Consider the following 17,366-nt stretch of genomic DNA (forward strand, 5'->3'; position numbering starts at 1 on the left):
CTACCACTGAGCCCCAACCCCAGCCCCTGCATCATTTTTATAGATAATGAAACTGAGACTTTAGGGAAGAAAGGTCACTTACCCAGTATCATCAAGTATTAAAGTTGGTATCTGGTGTGTTGTGAACAATTTTATCAAAACTTTGTACACAGAGGTGGGGTGGGTTCTGGAGGGTGGGCATGCTGGAGGAAGTTTCTGGTACACAATGGGGTGAGGCCGTTAGGGATTTAGGCAGTTCTGAGAGAATGCATCTGAAGAATCTAAAATCCATCCTGCATTCTCTCAATTCCATCTCCAAACCCTCCTCTTATACCAATGCTCCAGTGACATCAATCTTCTTGATCACCAGCTTATAGTCAGCCCTTCCCCATTTATTTTCTCACTGAAGCCTAGTTTTGCTCTTGGAAGCCTGATTTTTGTCAGAAACTGGCAGCTCTGGTCCTTCAGTGAAGCACTGTAGAGGCTAGGCCTCTCCCTGTCCAAATCTAAAACAAAATTCATAATTCCATTCTCTTTGCTAATAACCCAGCTGAAGAATAGGAGGCATGTTGTGAACTTTTCTTATCCCAGGATGTGAAGAGAAATCTCATGGAGAGAGTTGTATTGTTCTGAAAAGGAAAGGGTTTGTACTATTCCTGTCTGCCTTTGGACATTGCATGAGGATGAGGGAAACATAGGAGATTGGAGCTTTGGCATCTATCTTGGTATCTGGAATGAAACCAACTCAAGAGGATGGCTGAGCGGAAAAAAGAACATAGTCTGATCCTTTATGTTGACTTGAAAAATTAGCCAACCTTAGAACCTTGCCTCTACAGCACCCAAATTTCTTTATGTGAGGCACCATTTTTTGTTTGTTTTGTTTACTGGGACCTCACTCATGCTAGGTAAGTGCTCTACCACTGAGTTATATCCTCAACCTTGTTGTGCCATTTTAAATTAGGACTTCTCTTTCTTTCCACTGACAGCATTCTAAATGACACACCTCCTTTCTGTTCTTCAAAACTTCCAAGCTCATTCTCATTTCAAGTGTCTTCATTTGCTGTTCTCATTGTCTGAGGAACATTTTCCCATCAGATGTTCACACAGCTATCTCCTTCTTAACATTCAGGTTTCAGCTAAAATGTCACTTCTCCATAGAGACCTTCTAAAACTACCCCATCTAAATTGGTCTTCCAGTCACTATGTTTTTTTTACAGTATTTATTAGTATCAGAGCTCATCTTTTTATTTATGTTTAGTTATTTATTATCTGTTTTCCTAATTAGAGTGCAAGCCTCATGTGAGAATGCATTGCACACAGTTTGCTCACACTGTACTTCCAGCACCTGGTACAGGGCCTAGCACATAGAAGGTGCTCAATAAACGGTTGGTGACTGAATAAAGGAACCCCAGAGACAATCTCACTATGTTGCTCCCAGTCTCCTTTCCCTTTGTTGGCCTTTCATCAATTCCTTTTACAAAAATCTAAATATCAGGACCAGAAAGAAATATAGAAGGCAGCAGAGAAAGGAAAACATCATAAAAGCAAAATTATTTTAGGCTTAAATGTAAAAGGAGAGCAGGCTGATTGCATAACATATGTAGATCTATGCAAATTACCAAGCAAGTTAAATAGAGGAGAAGTTTGAAGTGGTGGGAAGTCCAGAGTTCCATGTTGGGTGTGTTTTCCTTCTCACTGGGAAGTGGCACCAACTTCTCAGGCTTGAAAGCAGGGATGCTGACATTCAGTGAGAGAAAAATCAATGAGAGTTACACAAGTAAAAAAGAATTTTATTCAGCTGTTATGTTTTTCTAAGAGACAGAAATCAAAAACATTCAACTCGCCCACTTTCAACAGTAGGAATAGAAAGCTTAAAACTCTATTCACAGCTAAGATTACAGAGGAAGAAGAAAGGAAACGGGAAAGAGGATGGATAAGAAAATGAGAGAAAACCCCCAAGTTACACTACAGGGGGGGAGGGGCATACATTTTCAAAATTTGTTATTAAACTTGTTTCAATTTCTACCTAAAGTGTAGGAAAAATGTAGGAAGAGATGTAGGAGAACCCCTATTTAAAATAACAGATTCCTCTGCCCTCTATACCCACCATCTTCTTTCCCTGCTTTATTATTCTCCATTTCTCTTTTTGCTCTCTAATTTACTGCATCTTTCACTCATTTATTCGCTCTTGAACAACTCTTTTTTGAGTAAGACATGCTGGGTCTTATCCAGGTGCTGGGGAGTATCTGATATGGACACAGTATCTGCCCTCACAGAGCTTGCATTCTATCAGTTTCTCTATTCTAATTTTCTTTCATTTTTTTTTAAAATATTTTTTTTAGTTGTCAATGGACCTTTATTTTATTTTTTTATATGTGGTGCTGAGAATCGAACCCAGTGCCTCACACATGCTAGGCAAGTGCTCTACCACTGAACCACAACCCCGGCCCTCTATTCTAATTTTCAAAAGGGAAAGTATCTTTTATTTGCTTTCCCTAAAAAGCAAAGATTATCTGTAAATTTACAGAGGAAATAGTCCTTTTCAGAGCAGCACACTGGGGGCAATCCATGTGCTATTATTAAGAACAGTGGCTCCGCCCTAGTTTCCAGGAGCATATGCCAATGGCCCTGGCTACCAGCCTTTGGCAAAGATGGGATACTAATTCTACATGCTGGGTTTTCTAGGACATTACTGACTTCAGAGATTTTGAACCAATGTCCCTTATATTGTCAGTTCCTCTGCTATCTCTCTGGCCACTATCATATTTTACTTTAGTTACCATAATAGACCGGTATCCCTGCTCCCAACCTTATCTTCCTTCTGTCTGTTCTGCACACAGCAGCCACAAGAACTCCTGTTAAAATGGAAGCCAGAGCTTGTCTGTTCGGTGCTCCAAACTCAGCACTGGCTTCCTATTCACGTGGAAAATGAAACAAGTCCCTGTAATGGCCTACCAGCCTATTGCTCAGGTCCTCTGACCTCTTCTTTTTCCTCTCCCTCCTGTTTAGTCAGCTCCAGCCACTTTATTCTCTGTCCTCCACACATAATTGCAATCCCACAATAACCTCTACTGTATTCGTCCCTCTCTCTGGAGTGCTGCCCCCGTACTCCAACATCCTCATGCCTTATGCCCACACCTTTCAAATCTTGACTCTCTGACTATCCTATTTAAAATCCTGGACTCCTCCACTCTCCACACCCCACACTCCCCATCCTCTTCCCCTGTTTTATTTTTCTCCGTTGCTCTTATTGCTTTCTAATTTACTGCATATTTCACTCATTTGTCTTGTTTATTGTCTCTATCTCTCCCTCATAGAATAAAAGGTCTAGAAGAGCAGAGAATTTGTCTGTTTTGCTCATCGCTGTATCCTCAGTCCCTTGAAGAGTCAATTGACAAATTAAGTACTCAAAAGTAGTTGTTGACTGGGGATTAGCTTGCCTAGCATGTGAGGCCCTGGCTACCATCCTCAGCACACTTGTATGTGCGCGCGCACACACACACACACACACACAGTATTTGTTGATAAGGCTTTAGTTTTTTGTTTTGTTTTGGTACAAAAAAAATTAAATCCAGGAGCCTTTTATCACTAAGCAACATCTCCAGTCCTTTTTATTTTTTGAGACAGGGTCTTGCTAAGTTTCCCACGCTGGTCTCCAATTTACCCTCTTCCTGCCTCAGCCTCCAAGTAGTTGGGATTACAGGCATGCACCACCAGGACAGTTCTTTAGCATGAATTAATTTAGTCTTATGAAAAAAACGTTGACAGCATCATTATTCTGTCATTTCACAGAGATCCAGAAGTCTTCATCAAAAACTCAGATTGATCCCTCACATTCATGCTTGAGAAACCCTGACCCAGAGACTGTAAGTCCCCAAGGACAAATTCTGGCTGTGAAGTGTCAAACCAACCCCCAGAGGAGGGGGCCCTCTTTGACACTCAGCTCATATCCTCTAGGTGCCTGAACAGCAAATGTCAGAGCCTCCTCCTAAATGCAGGCAGATTTACTTTGCAGACGGTGAGGATGCATTTTAATTTGTTGATGTGAAATCTTAATTGAACTAAACTGCTAGAGGTAGTCTCTGTTCTCTGTCATAGTCTTAATTTAGTTGGCAAAACAAGATATCATCAGAGGAAAATCACAGGCAAAGACTCTGTGCCCAGAGGGTTTGGGGAACACCCTTCTGAGTTTGGAGGTGGGCTGTATATGACTGGCAGCAGCATGAGCCCCATCCATAAAACTGAGGCTGCCCATTGGATTTCCAGGGACATTTAGGTAGCATTGCAAGGGCTCAAACACCTGGGCCCCCCAAAGCAACCAGGCACAATATGACTCCCCCTCATGTATTAAATGATCTATTTTTAGTGTTAAAGCAGAAAGGAGATGGGGGATTCTTAGAGGAAGGTACAGAAGTGTGGGAGGTGGCAGCTCTATCCTCATTTGCTGTGAGACCTTGAGCAGGTCATTTCCCCTATCTGTGCCTCGGTTTCTCCATATGTGCAAGAAGGAGATTGCAATCCATGTCCCTAAGGGCTTCTATTACCAATGTGCAAATGATGTATGTATGACTCTCCCAGGAACCTCAAGCCTGTGTCCAGTTTCCAGCCTGAGCTCCTGACTGTCCCACCAAATCCCTACAGAGCCGGGATCTTGAGCATGATATGCCCACACTATTGGCCTCAATGTCTCCTATGAAGGTTTAGGCTACAGGTTTTTCACTTAAGTGGCCTAATGCCTGACTCAGAATCAGTTTGTCTTTGCCATGTCCTGGGAGGGGAACTTTGGAATCATGCTCATGTCCACTCTACACCTTTTTAGACCTCTGCCCCTAAGGGCCTTCTACACATGCTATTTATTCCAGCAGCTTCTGCCTACTAAGCCTGTCTGTATCTGGAGAAACTCCGACTAGGATCTTGTTCCAAGACCACCCTCACTACAGCAACCCAGATAGGCAAAGACCAGCTGCAGGTGGTGGCCAGAAGTTCCCCTAGGCAGTCTATCTCAGATGCCTGCATTATCTTATTCCAAAGAAAGCCTCTGCAAGGGAGTTCCCAGGGAAGTGACTCAGACCTTGGCATCTCCCTCTGAAACAGCTGTAGAGGGGCCGGGGGCAGCTTCATTGAGGGACAATGTATGTCCCTTACCCTGGTGACTCACTGGCTAGAACAGAAGAGTTGCAGGTCCCAGTCACCTGCATTTAGTTATAAGACTTCACCTGGTTCATGCTGGGAACCAGGTGCCAGGAGGGTTAGGAAAAGAAGCAATGTCTTATAGAAGAAAGATCACAGCTTTGCAGTAGAAACCACCTGGAAAGTCCCTTCTGTTCCCGAAGCCTGTTTCTTCATCTGTTAGTTGGGATTATTATAGCTGTCTAAGAGAACTGCTGTGAAAATTAGGAAATATAATGCCTCCAGAGTGCCTAGCACCATGCCTGTTCTACAGCCTCTACTCCTCCAATGGCCGCAGTTGTTGCCACTATTATTGCGAAGTCCCTAGCACCATGTTGGCTAAAAATATGTTCAATAAATGAAATTGTGGCCATTATCTACCAGGGGACATGCAGAGCTGTCAACTCTTTGGAGAAAGTGGCAACTTGCAGGTCACAAAGACACATCCTTGAGACTCATCTCTCTCTGAATTCTTTTGTCCTGCTCTGCTTCTCCCTCAGTCTGGGAAGAGGCCAAAAAGAGAAAATATAATAGCAGTTAGGTGGGGTGATGCCTTTGGAGATAAACTATGAACTCTATCTCCCTCCACCCTTGGTGGAAGGTTGAAATGGCCTTTTCCCATCACAGGACAGAAAGTTTGAGGAGGCTGAAATAAAGCTAGCAGGACTTCTTGTACAGGAAGGGCCTGGATTTATGAGCAACCTTTTTATAGCGGGGTCCTTTGTAGAGATTGAGCTGAACCTTTAATTAAGCTATACTCTTTCTACTGAGAATCTAGAAACCTCCCTCAAATTCTTAAGCAAATGAAATGCATTGACTCAAAGAGTAGACTTTGGAAAGATTCTAATCTAAGGATAAAGGAAGGGAGAACTGCCAAAAGCAAGGCACAAGGACTAGAACCAGAGCTAGCATGCAGGCAAATGCTGTCCTGGTGGTATGGCGTTGGGAGTTCAGGAAAGGCCAGTCACGGGTATATCTATGGAAGGAGCAATTCCATTCAGATGTAATAGCCAATGCAAAGATCCCACAGCAGGAATGAGCTTGTTCAAGGAGCAGAAAGAAGCCAGAGTGGGAGAGCATTGAATCAGGAAGAGAAGGACAAGAGACGACAAACCACAAAGGAGGTAGGGGCCAGATCATGAAAGATCTTGTAGATAGAATATATAGAACTTTTATTTTACTCAAAGGATTGTGGGTAGGATTTTGATGGTTTTAAACAACAGAGGAGTTGATTCAATTTGTATTTTCAGAATAACATTCTGGTTGCTTTACGGAAATGAAGCCCGCATGCAGGGTGAAAGGAGAGTGTGGGGAAAGTCTAGGAGAGCACAGGTTTGGGGATGGACAGCAATAAGAATTCTATTCTGGCTGGGCACAGGGGTGCATGGCTAGGGAGGCTGAGGCAGGAGGGTTGAGAGTTCAAAGCCAGCCTCAGCAATTTAGCAAGGCCTTAAGCAACTCAGCGAGATCCTATCTCTAAAAAACAAACAAAAAAAAAGATAATTCTATTCTGGTCATGGTAAATTTGAGATGCCTACAGATGTGTTAATTTTCTTGGCCTGCTATAACAGATGACTATAAACTTGGTAGCTTAAAACAATAGAAAGTTATTCTCTTACAGTTCTGGAGGCCAGAAGTATAAACTCAAGGTGTCAGTAGGGTTGGTTCCTTCTAGGTGCTCAGAGGGAGAATTTGTCCATTGCTTTTCTCCCAGTTTCTGGTGGTTGTGCACATCCTTGGTTTATAGACACATTACTCCAACATCTGCCTCCATCTTCATGTGATATTCTCCCTGTGTGTCCCTTTGTCTCTGTGTCTTCTCTTATTCTTATAAAGACACCAGTCATATTGGAATTACAGCCTACTCTAATCCAATCGACCTAATCTTAACTTGATCATATCAACAAAGATGTTTCCTTCTTTTTCTCTCTCTCCTTTTCTCTTTCTTTCTTTCTCCTTCTTCCCTCCATCTCTCTCCTTCTCTTTCTCTTTCCCCATCCTCCCCTCTGTTAAGGATCCAACACAGGGCCTTATGCACAATAGGTAAGCACTCTACTATGAGCTGCATCCCCAGCCCCAAAGACCCTATTTTCAAATAAAGACACATTCAGAGTTACTGAATGTTAGGACTTTGACATATCCTTTTTGGGAACACAATTAACAGACATCAAAGGGAATGTAAAGTGGGCTAATATACAAGGCTGGAATTCAGAGGCAGGGTCTAGTTTGGAGATATTAATTTCAAAGTCATGGAAAAGTAGCATAGGACTAGATATAGCTAGAAAAGATAACTGGAACTAGGGTGAGCTGTGGGATGTCCCAATATTTAGTGGTTTTAGAAGGGCCAGCATGGAGATTGAGAAAAAGTAGACTGTGAGGTAGAAAACCAGAACAGTATGATATCTGGAAGCCCAGAGGGACCATGTGCCAAGAAGAAAGCAGTGGTTGACCTTGGTGAAAAGCAGCTTTTAGACTTGGCAGCATGCTGACCATTGGTGATCTATACATGATCAGTTTCAGTGGAGTGGTGGAGAGTTTGAGGAAAGTTCCCCTGGAGGGGATGAAGAGAGGATGGGAAGGAGGAAGTGAAGGCAACAACTATAAGAAACTCTTTCAAGAAGTTTTGGCATGCTGGGTGCTGTGGCACACTCCCGTAATTCCAACTACTTGGGAGTCTGAGGCAGGAGGATCACAAGTTTGAGGCCAGCCTGGGCAACTTAGGCAGACCCTATCTCAAAAAGGGCTGGGAGGGGGCTGGGGATGTGGCTCAAGTGGTAGCGCGTCCGCCTGGCATGCCTGCGGCCCAGGTTCAATCCTCAGTACCACATACAAACAAAGATGTTGTGTCCGCCGAAAACTAAATAATAAATATCAAAAAAAGGGGGGGGGGCTGGGAATGTAGCTCAGGAGGACAGCACCCCTGGATTCAATTCCCAGTACTGCAAATAAGTAAAATAAAATAAACAAAACATAATAAAATAAAATATTTGGCTTGGGATATAGCTCAGTGATAAGAGCACTTGCCTAGCATGTGGGAGGCTCTGGGTTCAATCCTCAATACTGCAAGAAGTTTGCTGTGAAGCACAATAGAGCCGGGTACAGTGGCGCATGCCTGTAATTCCAGTGACTGGGCAAGCTGAGGCAGAAGGATTGAAAGTTCAAGGTCAGCCTCGGCAACTTAGTGAGACTTTAAGCAACTTACTGAAATCCTGTCTCAAAATAAAAAATAAAAAGGGCTGGGGATGTAGCTCAGTGGTAAAGCACCCCTGGGTTCGATTCCCAGTGCCCCTCTGCAAAAAAAAAAAAAGAAAAGAAAAAGAAAAAGGAAAGGCAGATCACAGAAAAACGCATACAGATGGGGAGGTAAAATTGGTGCTAAACTGCTTCTATTTTTTGCAAGAGACATGATGAAAAGCCATCAACTGAAATGAAGGGTAAAGAGAGTAAATGATGTTTGAAGAGAAAAGAGAAGGTATGAAATATGAGTTTAGAAGAGTGGGAAAATAAGCATATTAGAGGAGTGCTGGGGGATCCCAGAGCAATTTTAAATGTCCTTTTGAAATTTCCCATTCCTACTTAGGATGACTCGGCCTCATGTATGTTAGGCAAGCACTCTAGCACAGAGCTACATACACAGCCCTTGTGACTCTTTTTTTTTTTTTTTAATTGTTGAAACAGGGTGCTAAATTGCCCAGGCTGGACTTGATCTCATGATCTTACTGCCTCAGCCTTCCAAGTAGCTGGGATTATAAGCGTATGCCACCATGTCCAGTTCCTTGGGGCTCTATAGACATCTTTTGTCTGAATCTGCACCTCATCTCAGGAAAGACCTCTGGTTGGCCTTGCTAATCTTTGATCCAATCACTGTGTCCAGACGATGAGATAATGTGATTGGACAGAGCTGGGTCACATGCCTACTCCTATGTCTAGAGGGGCTAGTGTTTTGATTGGCAGCCCCACCAGAACTACAGGGAATGGTGGGAGAGAGAGTTCACCAAAGAAAACAGTATGTTAAACAGACAAAAAGCAATTGGTATTTGTTTCTCTAGGGGTGTCCTGAGACAGTGTCTATGCAATTGCATAGTCTATTTCATAGCATTACAGAAGGTAAGAGAGTATCACAGTAACACTTTGTCTTATTTATTTATTTAATGCGGTGCTGAGGATCGAACCCAGTGCCTCACATATATGAGGCAAGTGCTCAACCACTGAGCTAGAGTCACAGTCCCTATCACAGTAACACTTAATAAATGCTGTTTTCATTTTTTATTTGTTTCCTCAGCAAACAGTTGCTGAGCCTCCTAGTGAGGCTTTGTGCTAGGCTCATGAAGGTTGAGAGACAAATCGTCAATCAGATATGATCCTCCCCAACAAAGGGCTTTCAGTTTAGTAAAGATGTATTAGTCAGCTTTGCCAGACTATGCTGTGATAACAAACAATCCCCAGATCTCCATGTTTCATAGCAACAAAGGTTTATTTCTTGCCATCAGCTTAGGCTAATTTCAGTTCTGCTCTGAGCGTCTCCTTTGTTCTTACATATAGAGGTTTCATGGCAGAGGGTTAAGATGAAATTGTGATGGTTCTTCTAGCTTCTGTTCTGATCACTTGCATTCTTATTTGATTGGCCAAAGCAAGTCACATGGCCAAACTGATATCAAAAAGTGATAAAGTATCCTTTCCCCATAGGGAGGTATTGAAAGTCACATGACAAAAAAAAATCAATAATTCTTTTACATTGAAGGAAAATAATCAAGGGCTGGGGATATAGCTCAGTTGGTAGAGTGCTTGTCTAACATGCATAAGGCCCTGGGTTCAATCCCCAGCACCAAAAAAAAAAAAAAAAAAAAAAAAAAATGAAAGAATCAGCACAAAGAGTAGAGTACATGAATGCCCACATATATATGCTTAGAGTCACATGATCAGAGCATTAGGAGTTCAAAAAGACCAACACTTTACAATTGGGAACATTAGTGAAGCTTTCTTAGAAGAAGTGGCTTTTGGGTTGAGTTTTGAACAAAATTAGAGGATCTGGATGAGTATAGAAAAGGTAGGGCATTGTAACAGAGGAATAGCATGAGAAAGGTATAAGGTATGAAGGAATGGTAGATGGTCTAGTTAATCTGATAGAAATTAGGTGAGACTAATAGAATAGGATGAGACTCTATAATGAGTCTGTCTGCCAGCCTCCAAGAGGTTACAAAAGTTCCCATCCCCAGTAATTCAGATGCCCATTCAGGAGCTCTGGACCTGAGAAGTGTCTATGATTCATGGTAAATGGTCCAGGGTAGGTAGACTTTTGGCAGAACTCTTCTGTCCTTCCTGCTTTGACCAAATCCAGATGCCATTCTGAGTTCAGTTTCTCTCTCAATGTCTTGGTAGAAATGGTGCCCCTAATGTTCTTTTTTTTTTTTTTTTCGCCCCTAATGTTCTTATGAAGATTTCTATGGGTTTTCTGTTTCCCTTGCCTGCTTTAACCACAGAATGCTCCCAAACTAGGAAATGTTAAAACTAAAAAAAAAAAAAAAAAAAAAAAAAAAACCTTTCCAAAGGCTGGCAGATAGATAAGCTAACCTGATGTAGCACCCAATCTTGCAAAGGAAGCCTCAGTGTGCAGCAATAAAACAAATTTTTGTTTTGTTCAAAATACGATCCCATCATTTATTTTGCTCATATTGTCATGAAAGAAAAATATAATGGCTCTTTCCAATTGTATGCATTACAGTGTACATTTCATTGTCCTTTTAGATTCAGCTTATTACTAGAGCAATCATTTGGGTTAAATGTTTATGTAACAGCAACTTTCTGTTTCTTATGTGATAAGAATGTGATGATCAGTAAAATTAATTTTGTGATAGTCTTGTTTGTTTTCTTTGTAGTTATCAAATTCAGTACACAGATGGGGAAAGAAGCTTTGTGAGAGTGAATTCTGGCTTGTTGGAATTAATGAGCTGTCCACATGGTGGGCGTGTAGCCTAATTGATACTGGCCCTGGGCAGGTTTGCACTTTTAATCATTAATGCCCTGCAGCCTGCTGGAAGCATGGAAGGAAACAGACTGACTAGAATGTGCCAGGAGACAGAGCAGAGCCACAGGGAAGCCTCCCACTGCCCAGGAGGGGCCTGCCTAAAGGCATGAGTGGGGCTCTGGACCCTGCTGCTGGGCACAGACTTTGGTGGCCCTGCCAAAGTCAGGGGAGGCTGGAAGATCTCCCTATTGATAGCCTCCAATGTCAAATATCTCATTAGGAGCCAGGATTCATCTAAGGTCTGAGGAGAGGCTTGAGTATCATTCATTATCCATTCACTGAAAATATCTAAAGACCAACTCTGTGCCAGGCACTGGATACAGTAATAAGCAAGACAGAAAGCTGTTCTTTTGGAGTTTTAGTCTGGGAAGTAGACAATAAACATGTTAAGGAATAAATCAGCCAGATTAGGTTAGTAGTAAGTGCTATGAGGATAATAAAATAATGTGATAAGAGTACCTGGGTCTGAGCCAGGTGCAGTGGTGCACCTCTGTAATCCCAGTGACTTTGGAGGCTGAGGCAGGAGGATCACAAGTTTAAGGCCAGCCTCAGCAGTTTAGTGAGATCCCATCACAAAATAAAAAAGGGCTAAGAATGTGGCTTAGTAATAGAGGGCCTCTGGATTCAATCCCCAGTACCCGCCTTCCACAACACACACAAAAAGTACATGGGTATGGAGTAGGTTTATGGTGGATTATGGTGGAGTAGGTTTATGGTCAAGGAAGTTTGCTTAGCAAAGTTGACATTTATGCTGAGACCCAAGACATGAGAAGGAGCAGTTTTGCCAAATGCTTGGGGTAAGGCATCCTAAGTATTGGGAGCAACAGGTGCAAAGACCCCAAGAAAAAAAAACGGCTACAGTTATTTGTGGAACAGAAAGGCAACAGATGTGACAGAAGCATAGCAAGCAAGAAGGAGAACAAATTAGAGTAGGATGTTAGAAAGTTGAATAAAGGTCAGACTATGCAAAGTTCTACAAAGGGGAGAAAAAGAGTCAATAAACAGGGCTGCGGTTGTAGCTCAGTGGTACAGGCGCTTGCCTACCTTATATAAGGCACTGGGTTTGATTGCCAGCACCACATATAAATAAATAAAATAAAGGTCTACTGACAACTTAAAAAATTAAAAAACATGGGCTGGGGATGTGGCTCAAGCGGTAGCACGCTCGCCTGGCATGCGTGCGGCCCGGGTTCGATCCTCAGCACCACATACAAACAAAGATGTTGTGTCCACTGAAAACTAAAAAAATAAATAAATATTTAAAAAAAAAAATTAAAAAACAAAAGAGTCAATAAACTACCAAGAAAAACCAGAAACCACTCTGGGTAGAAGAAATTTATTTATTTATTTATCTATCTTTTTAAAAAAATTTTTTAATTTTTTAAGTTCTAATTATACATGACAGTAGAATGCATTTATGCACTCTGATATATCATACACAGATGGGATACAACTTCTCACCCCTCTGAGTGTACATGTTGCAGAATCACACTGGCCATGCAGTCATACATATACATAAAGTAATAATGTCTGTTTCACTCTACTATCCTTCCTATCCCCACATCCCCTCCCCTCCCCTCCCTTCACTCCCCTCTTAGGTGGAAGAAATTTAATTCAAGGAATTGGTAACAAACATGTTGGGAGGACTGGAGGTACAAATGCAGAAATGAGGTTATCCAAATATTAGAAATTACAGGAAGTCACTATCAGCCCTAAGGCTGAAAGAGCAAAATGGGAAATGGTGATAATCATAGTTGACAATTGCTGACCACTGAGGATTCCGGTGAATTGCCTAAGTAGGAGCTCCAGAGCAAGCAATGTGGCCATTGCTAGAGATGCCGTCAAAATGCAGAAAAGAAAATGGCTTTTCTTTTACTTCTCTTTTCTAGTTTCTGCCAGTGTTTCCAACTGGCAGAATCTAACAGGAAGCCAGCTATTAAAGAAATGTAGAAAATGTGAAGTACAGGTTCTCAGATCTAGGGACGAAAGTGTGGAAGGAGCTGGAAGACAACACTCTTTAGCATACCAGTGTAAGGAGTTTGGATATCATTCTTTGGCCTCCCCCAGCCCAGCCTTGCTAACTCTGCATTTGATACAGAGAAGAGACTGCTGGGACATTCCAACCACCCCATTTGACATCTGTAAAATGTGCCTGGCACTTAGTAAGATTTTCAATAAATGTCAGCTATCTACAAAGCTATACTGAAGGTACAACCAACATCGTGTGGGAGTGCACCTACTTTTTTTTTTTTTTCTGTACTGGGAATTAAACCCAGGGGTGTTTTACCACTGAGCTACATCTCCTGTACCTTCTCCTTTTAATTTTATTTTAAGACAGGGTCTTGCTAGGTTGCTCAAACTAGCTTCAAATTTATAATACTCCTGCCTCTGTCTCCTCAGTGGCTAGGATTACAGGCCTATGCCACCAAATCGGCACACCTTGTTTTTTTTATGAGACAAAGTGGGATTTAGCACTTGAAAAGGTTGGGAACCAAGGGTCTTAGGAGAGCTCAGTTGACAAAACTGATGAGACAATATTCATTTCTAGTTTGGCTCCCACAGGCCTCACATAAAGGACCTTTGCTGTAGTTTGCTTCCGCAGGTTCTGTTTGGGCCTATATGAGAAATCCCGATGCACGGAGTATGCTGGGGATTGCAGGAATCTGGTGGAGGACAAGATGATAAACACTGCTCCAATTATTTATTGTTGTGTAGCAGAGTACCTGAAAGTTTAGAGCTTAAAGCAACCATTTTTTGTGCTTATGATTCTCTGGGTTAAGAATTTGGACATGTGGGGGGAGGGAAGAATAGAAGTTCACTGGATTTTTACAAAGGAGAATAAAGCAAAGGGAGGGGGAATGGGAATAGGAAAGATAGTAAAATGAATTGGACATAACTTTCTATGTTCATTATGAATACACACATGTAACTCCACATCATGTGCAATCATAAGAATGGAAAGCTATACTCCATGTATGTATAATATGTTGAAATATACTCTACTGTCATATACATCTAAAAAGAACAAATTTTTTAAAATCTGGGGGAAAAAAGAATTTGGACATGTGACTGACGGGTAGCTCAGTGGTAGAGCTCTTATTTAGTAGTAGGAAGCTCTGGGTTCAATCCCCTGCACCCCCACCAAAAAAAAAAAAAGGAAGAAAGGAAAAGATATTTATAGAGGGTCTATTTGGGACCAGGCACATTAATTTATTTTTCATTTAAAAGGAAATGTACATGTTAGAAAAGAAAACAGATTGAAAATTAATGAGCTAAGAATTTATCTCAGTAAGTTAGAAAAGGAACCCACAGCGACATAAACTCAAAGTAGAAGTAATGAAATAAAGTGAAGAACAGAAATAGAAGAAAAAGAAAACAAATGTATAACAGAGAATCAGCCAATTATGTGAAAACTTATAAAAGTCTGGTGGTAATGACCAAGAAAAGTTGAAAAAGGATGAAAATAATCCATATCAGAAATTTAAAAAGAAAGATATCACTATGAAAGCTTCAGGCATTAGAAAATAAGAGAATATTATGAATAATTTTGTGACAATAAAATTGAAGATTAGATGTGAAATAGACAAATTGTTTGACATATATAATTTACCAAAACTGACATACCTTGAAACACAAAATCTGGATAATCCTATAACAATCCTACAATTGAATCAGAAATCAAAACTATTCCCATTAATAAAACCTCAGATAAGTGGGACATGGGAATACATGCCTATAGTCCCAGCTATTTTTGAGGCTAAGGCAGGAGGATTGTATGAACCCCAGAGTCTGAAACCAGCCTGGGCATCATAGTATGGCCTTCATCTGAAAAAAACAACAACAAAAAAACTTTACTGGCAAGTTCTAATTCTTCTTATTGTTCTTGTTCTTTGGGGGGCGAGGGGATTGGATCCAGGGGTGCTCATCTTTGAGCTACTTCTCAGTCCTTTTTACTTTTTTTAAAAAAAAAAAAAATTGAAACAGAGTTCCCTAAGTTGCTGAGGCTCTCACTAAATCATTGAGGCTGGCTTCCATCTGTGATCCTCCTACCTACCTCAGCCTTCCTAGTCTCTGAGATGACAGGCATGCACAGCCACCACCCCAGCTGCAAATTCTAAATCTTAAAACATCCCATGAGAGGATTATGATTCCTTTCTTCAGATGGGGAAATGCATTCAGAGAGTTCAAACAACCTACTTAGGGCCCAGATCTAGTAAATGTCAAAGCCAATATTTGAACCCTTGTTTCGTCTGACTCCAAAGCAAGGGAATTTAGCCATTTCACTCTCCAGCCTCTTCTTCAAATACCAGTAGCATATACTTGAGGGTGAAGGAATTGGCCCTGGGCCAGAAGGCCTAGAAACAAGGAATCTGATTCACTCAGATGGAGCCTGGAGATAATCCCCAGGACTCAGACCTATTCAAATAGGTCGCAAGACCTATTCAAATGCTATCAGGGTTTCTTTATAGAGCACCATGAACACTGTCCTAAGCCCCATAGTTTCCCCAGCCTCCCCTGCTCTTAGATGTCCACAGCACACCTCTGGGCATTTTCTGTTTATCTGAGCCTTTGCTGTGTATTAGTCTCACCACTGTTTTCCAACCTTGCAAATGCATGACTCCTTGAGAATGCAGACCCCAATTTGAGAAAGCCAAATTAAAAAGTTAAATGCTGGCACTCAAGTTGATCACTGGGGTCCTAAAAAGTGCAAGGCAGCTATCATAGTCTTCTAGATCACGCAGAGTATATTCTTGTTAAAGGCACTTTAGATTTTTACTAAAATTAAAACTGAAATTTTAAATATTCTTAGCACACTTTGTTTCCTGAAGATAGAGTCTGTCTTTATAACAGGCGTGAATGGCTCCATGACATAATGTAGCATTTTATTCTCTCTATGTAACAAAACTAAATTCAATTTGAATTCTGTGGGACACTGTATTACAGTTCCATATCTTCACCCCTCTTGGAAGTAGAATTATACTTCCACACTGTGCCTGCCACACTCTTCCCTCTACTGGGCTCAGTATTTCTCCATATCTTGACTCTGGGCTCAGCCGTGTAGCTTTTGACCAATAGTACCTTAGCAGATGTGATGCAAACAGAGGCTTAAAATGAGTTTGCACATTGGGACAGTTGCTCGGGTGCTTCTGCCATCTCCATGAATATTCCCTAGCTGGCTTGCTGGTCCTGAAAGGAGGATCGGAGAAACATTGAATAGAATCAAACCAGCCCGGCCAAAGCCAGCCTATAGTAACATATCCCCAGTGGGTCCCTAAGCACACAAACCAAATAAATACATAGTGTTGTATGCCACTGAAATTTTGTGATTGTTATATAGCACTCCTGTGGCAATAGGAATAACTAGTGTTAGCCCCTTCTTACCAAGACTGCCAGGTCCTCAGTTAATGCTAATGGTCACAACTAATGCTCCCTGCCTGGTTCTAAAGCACATCTGAAGGTGGGAGTGTTGAGAGCCCCATCTCCTCTGTAACAGGTCCAGCCTTGGTGACCTTTGGGAGTAAAAGCTCCCCACACTGTGGTCCTCAGTCCACATAAACACCCAGAGCTCTCAGTGAAGTCTAATTGCCTGGGTTTGATTCTCAGATCCATAATCCTTGGGCAATTCATTTAATCTTTCTTTGCCTCATCTGTAAAATGGAAACAATAGCAGTATACACTTCATAGAGTTCTTGTAAAAAATAAGTGAATACACACTAAGTGCTTAACACAGTGCCTGGTACACAGTAAGTACATAATAAATGCGGACTAGTATTATTATCATGTATTTGTTCACCCAATTATTCTTCCCCTTATGTCCTCCCATCTCAGATGACCTGCATTAGTAGGGGCTCAGATCTCTCCACTAAAGGAATTCATACCTTTATTTTCTTTCTAGTGTTGAGGATTCCAACAGACCCTCTTAAGTTGGAACCATCTCTCTTCAATAAAGGAAGTATTTAGTCTCCAACCTTCATCTTTGTTTAAAAAGCCTATTTGGATGGCTGGGGGTATAGCTCAGGGGTAGAGTGCTTGCCTAACCTGTGTGAAGTCCTGGGTTCAATCCCCAGTACTAAAAAAGGGAAAATATTTTCTTTTGGAAGTTTTCTTCTGGGTGGCCTGCTTCTTGCAGCTTCTCCTTTCAATTCTGAAACACACCAATCCCCCAGGGGGTCAAGAAAGTCCAAACCTCAAG

This window comes from Marmota monax, unplaced genomic scaffold, assembly GCF_021218885.2.
Source record: "Marmota monax isolate L192 unplaced genomic scaffold, Marmota_monax_Labrador192_F-V1.1 WCK01_AAM20220418_F8-fsc00006, whole genome shotgun sequence".
NCBI lineage: Eukaryota > Metazoa > Chordata > Mammalia > Rodentia > Sciuridae > Marmota > Marmota monax.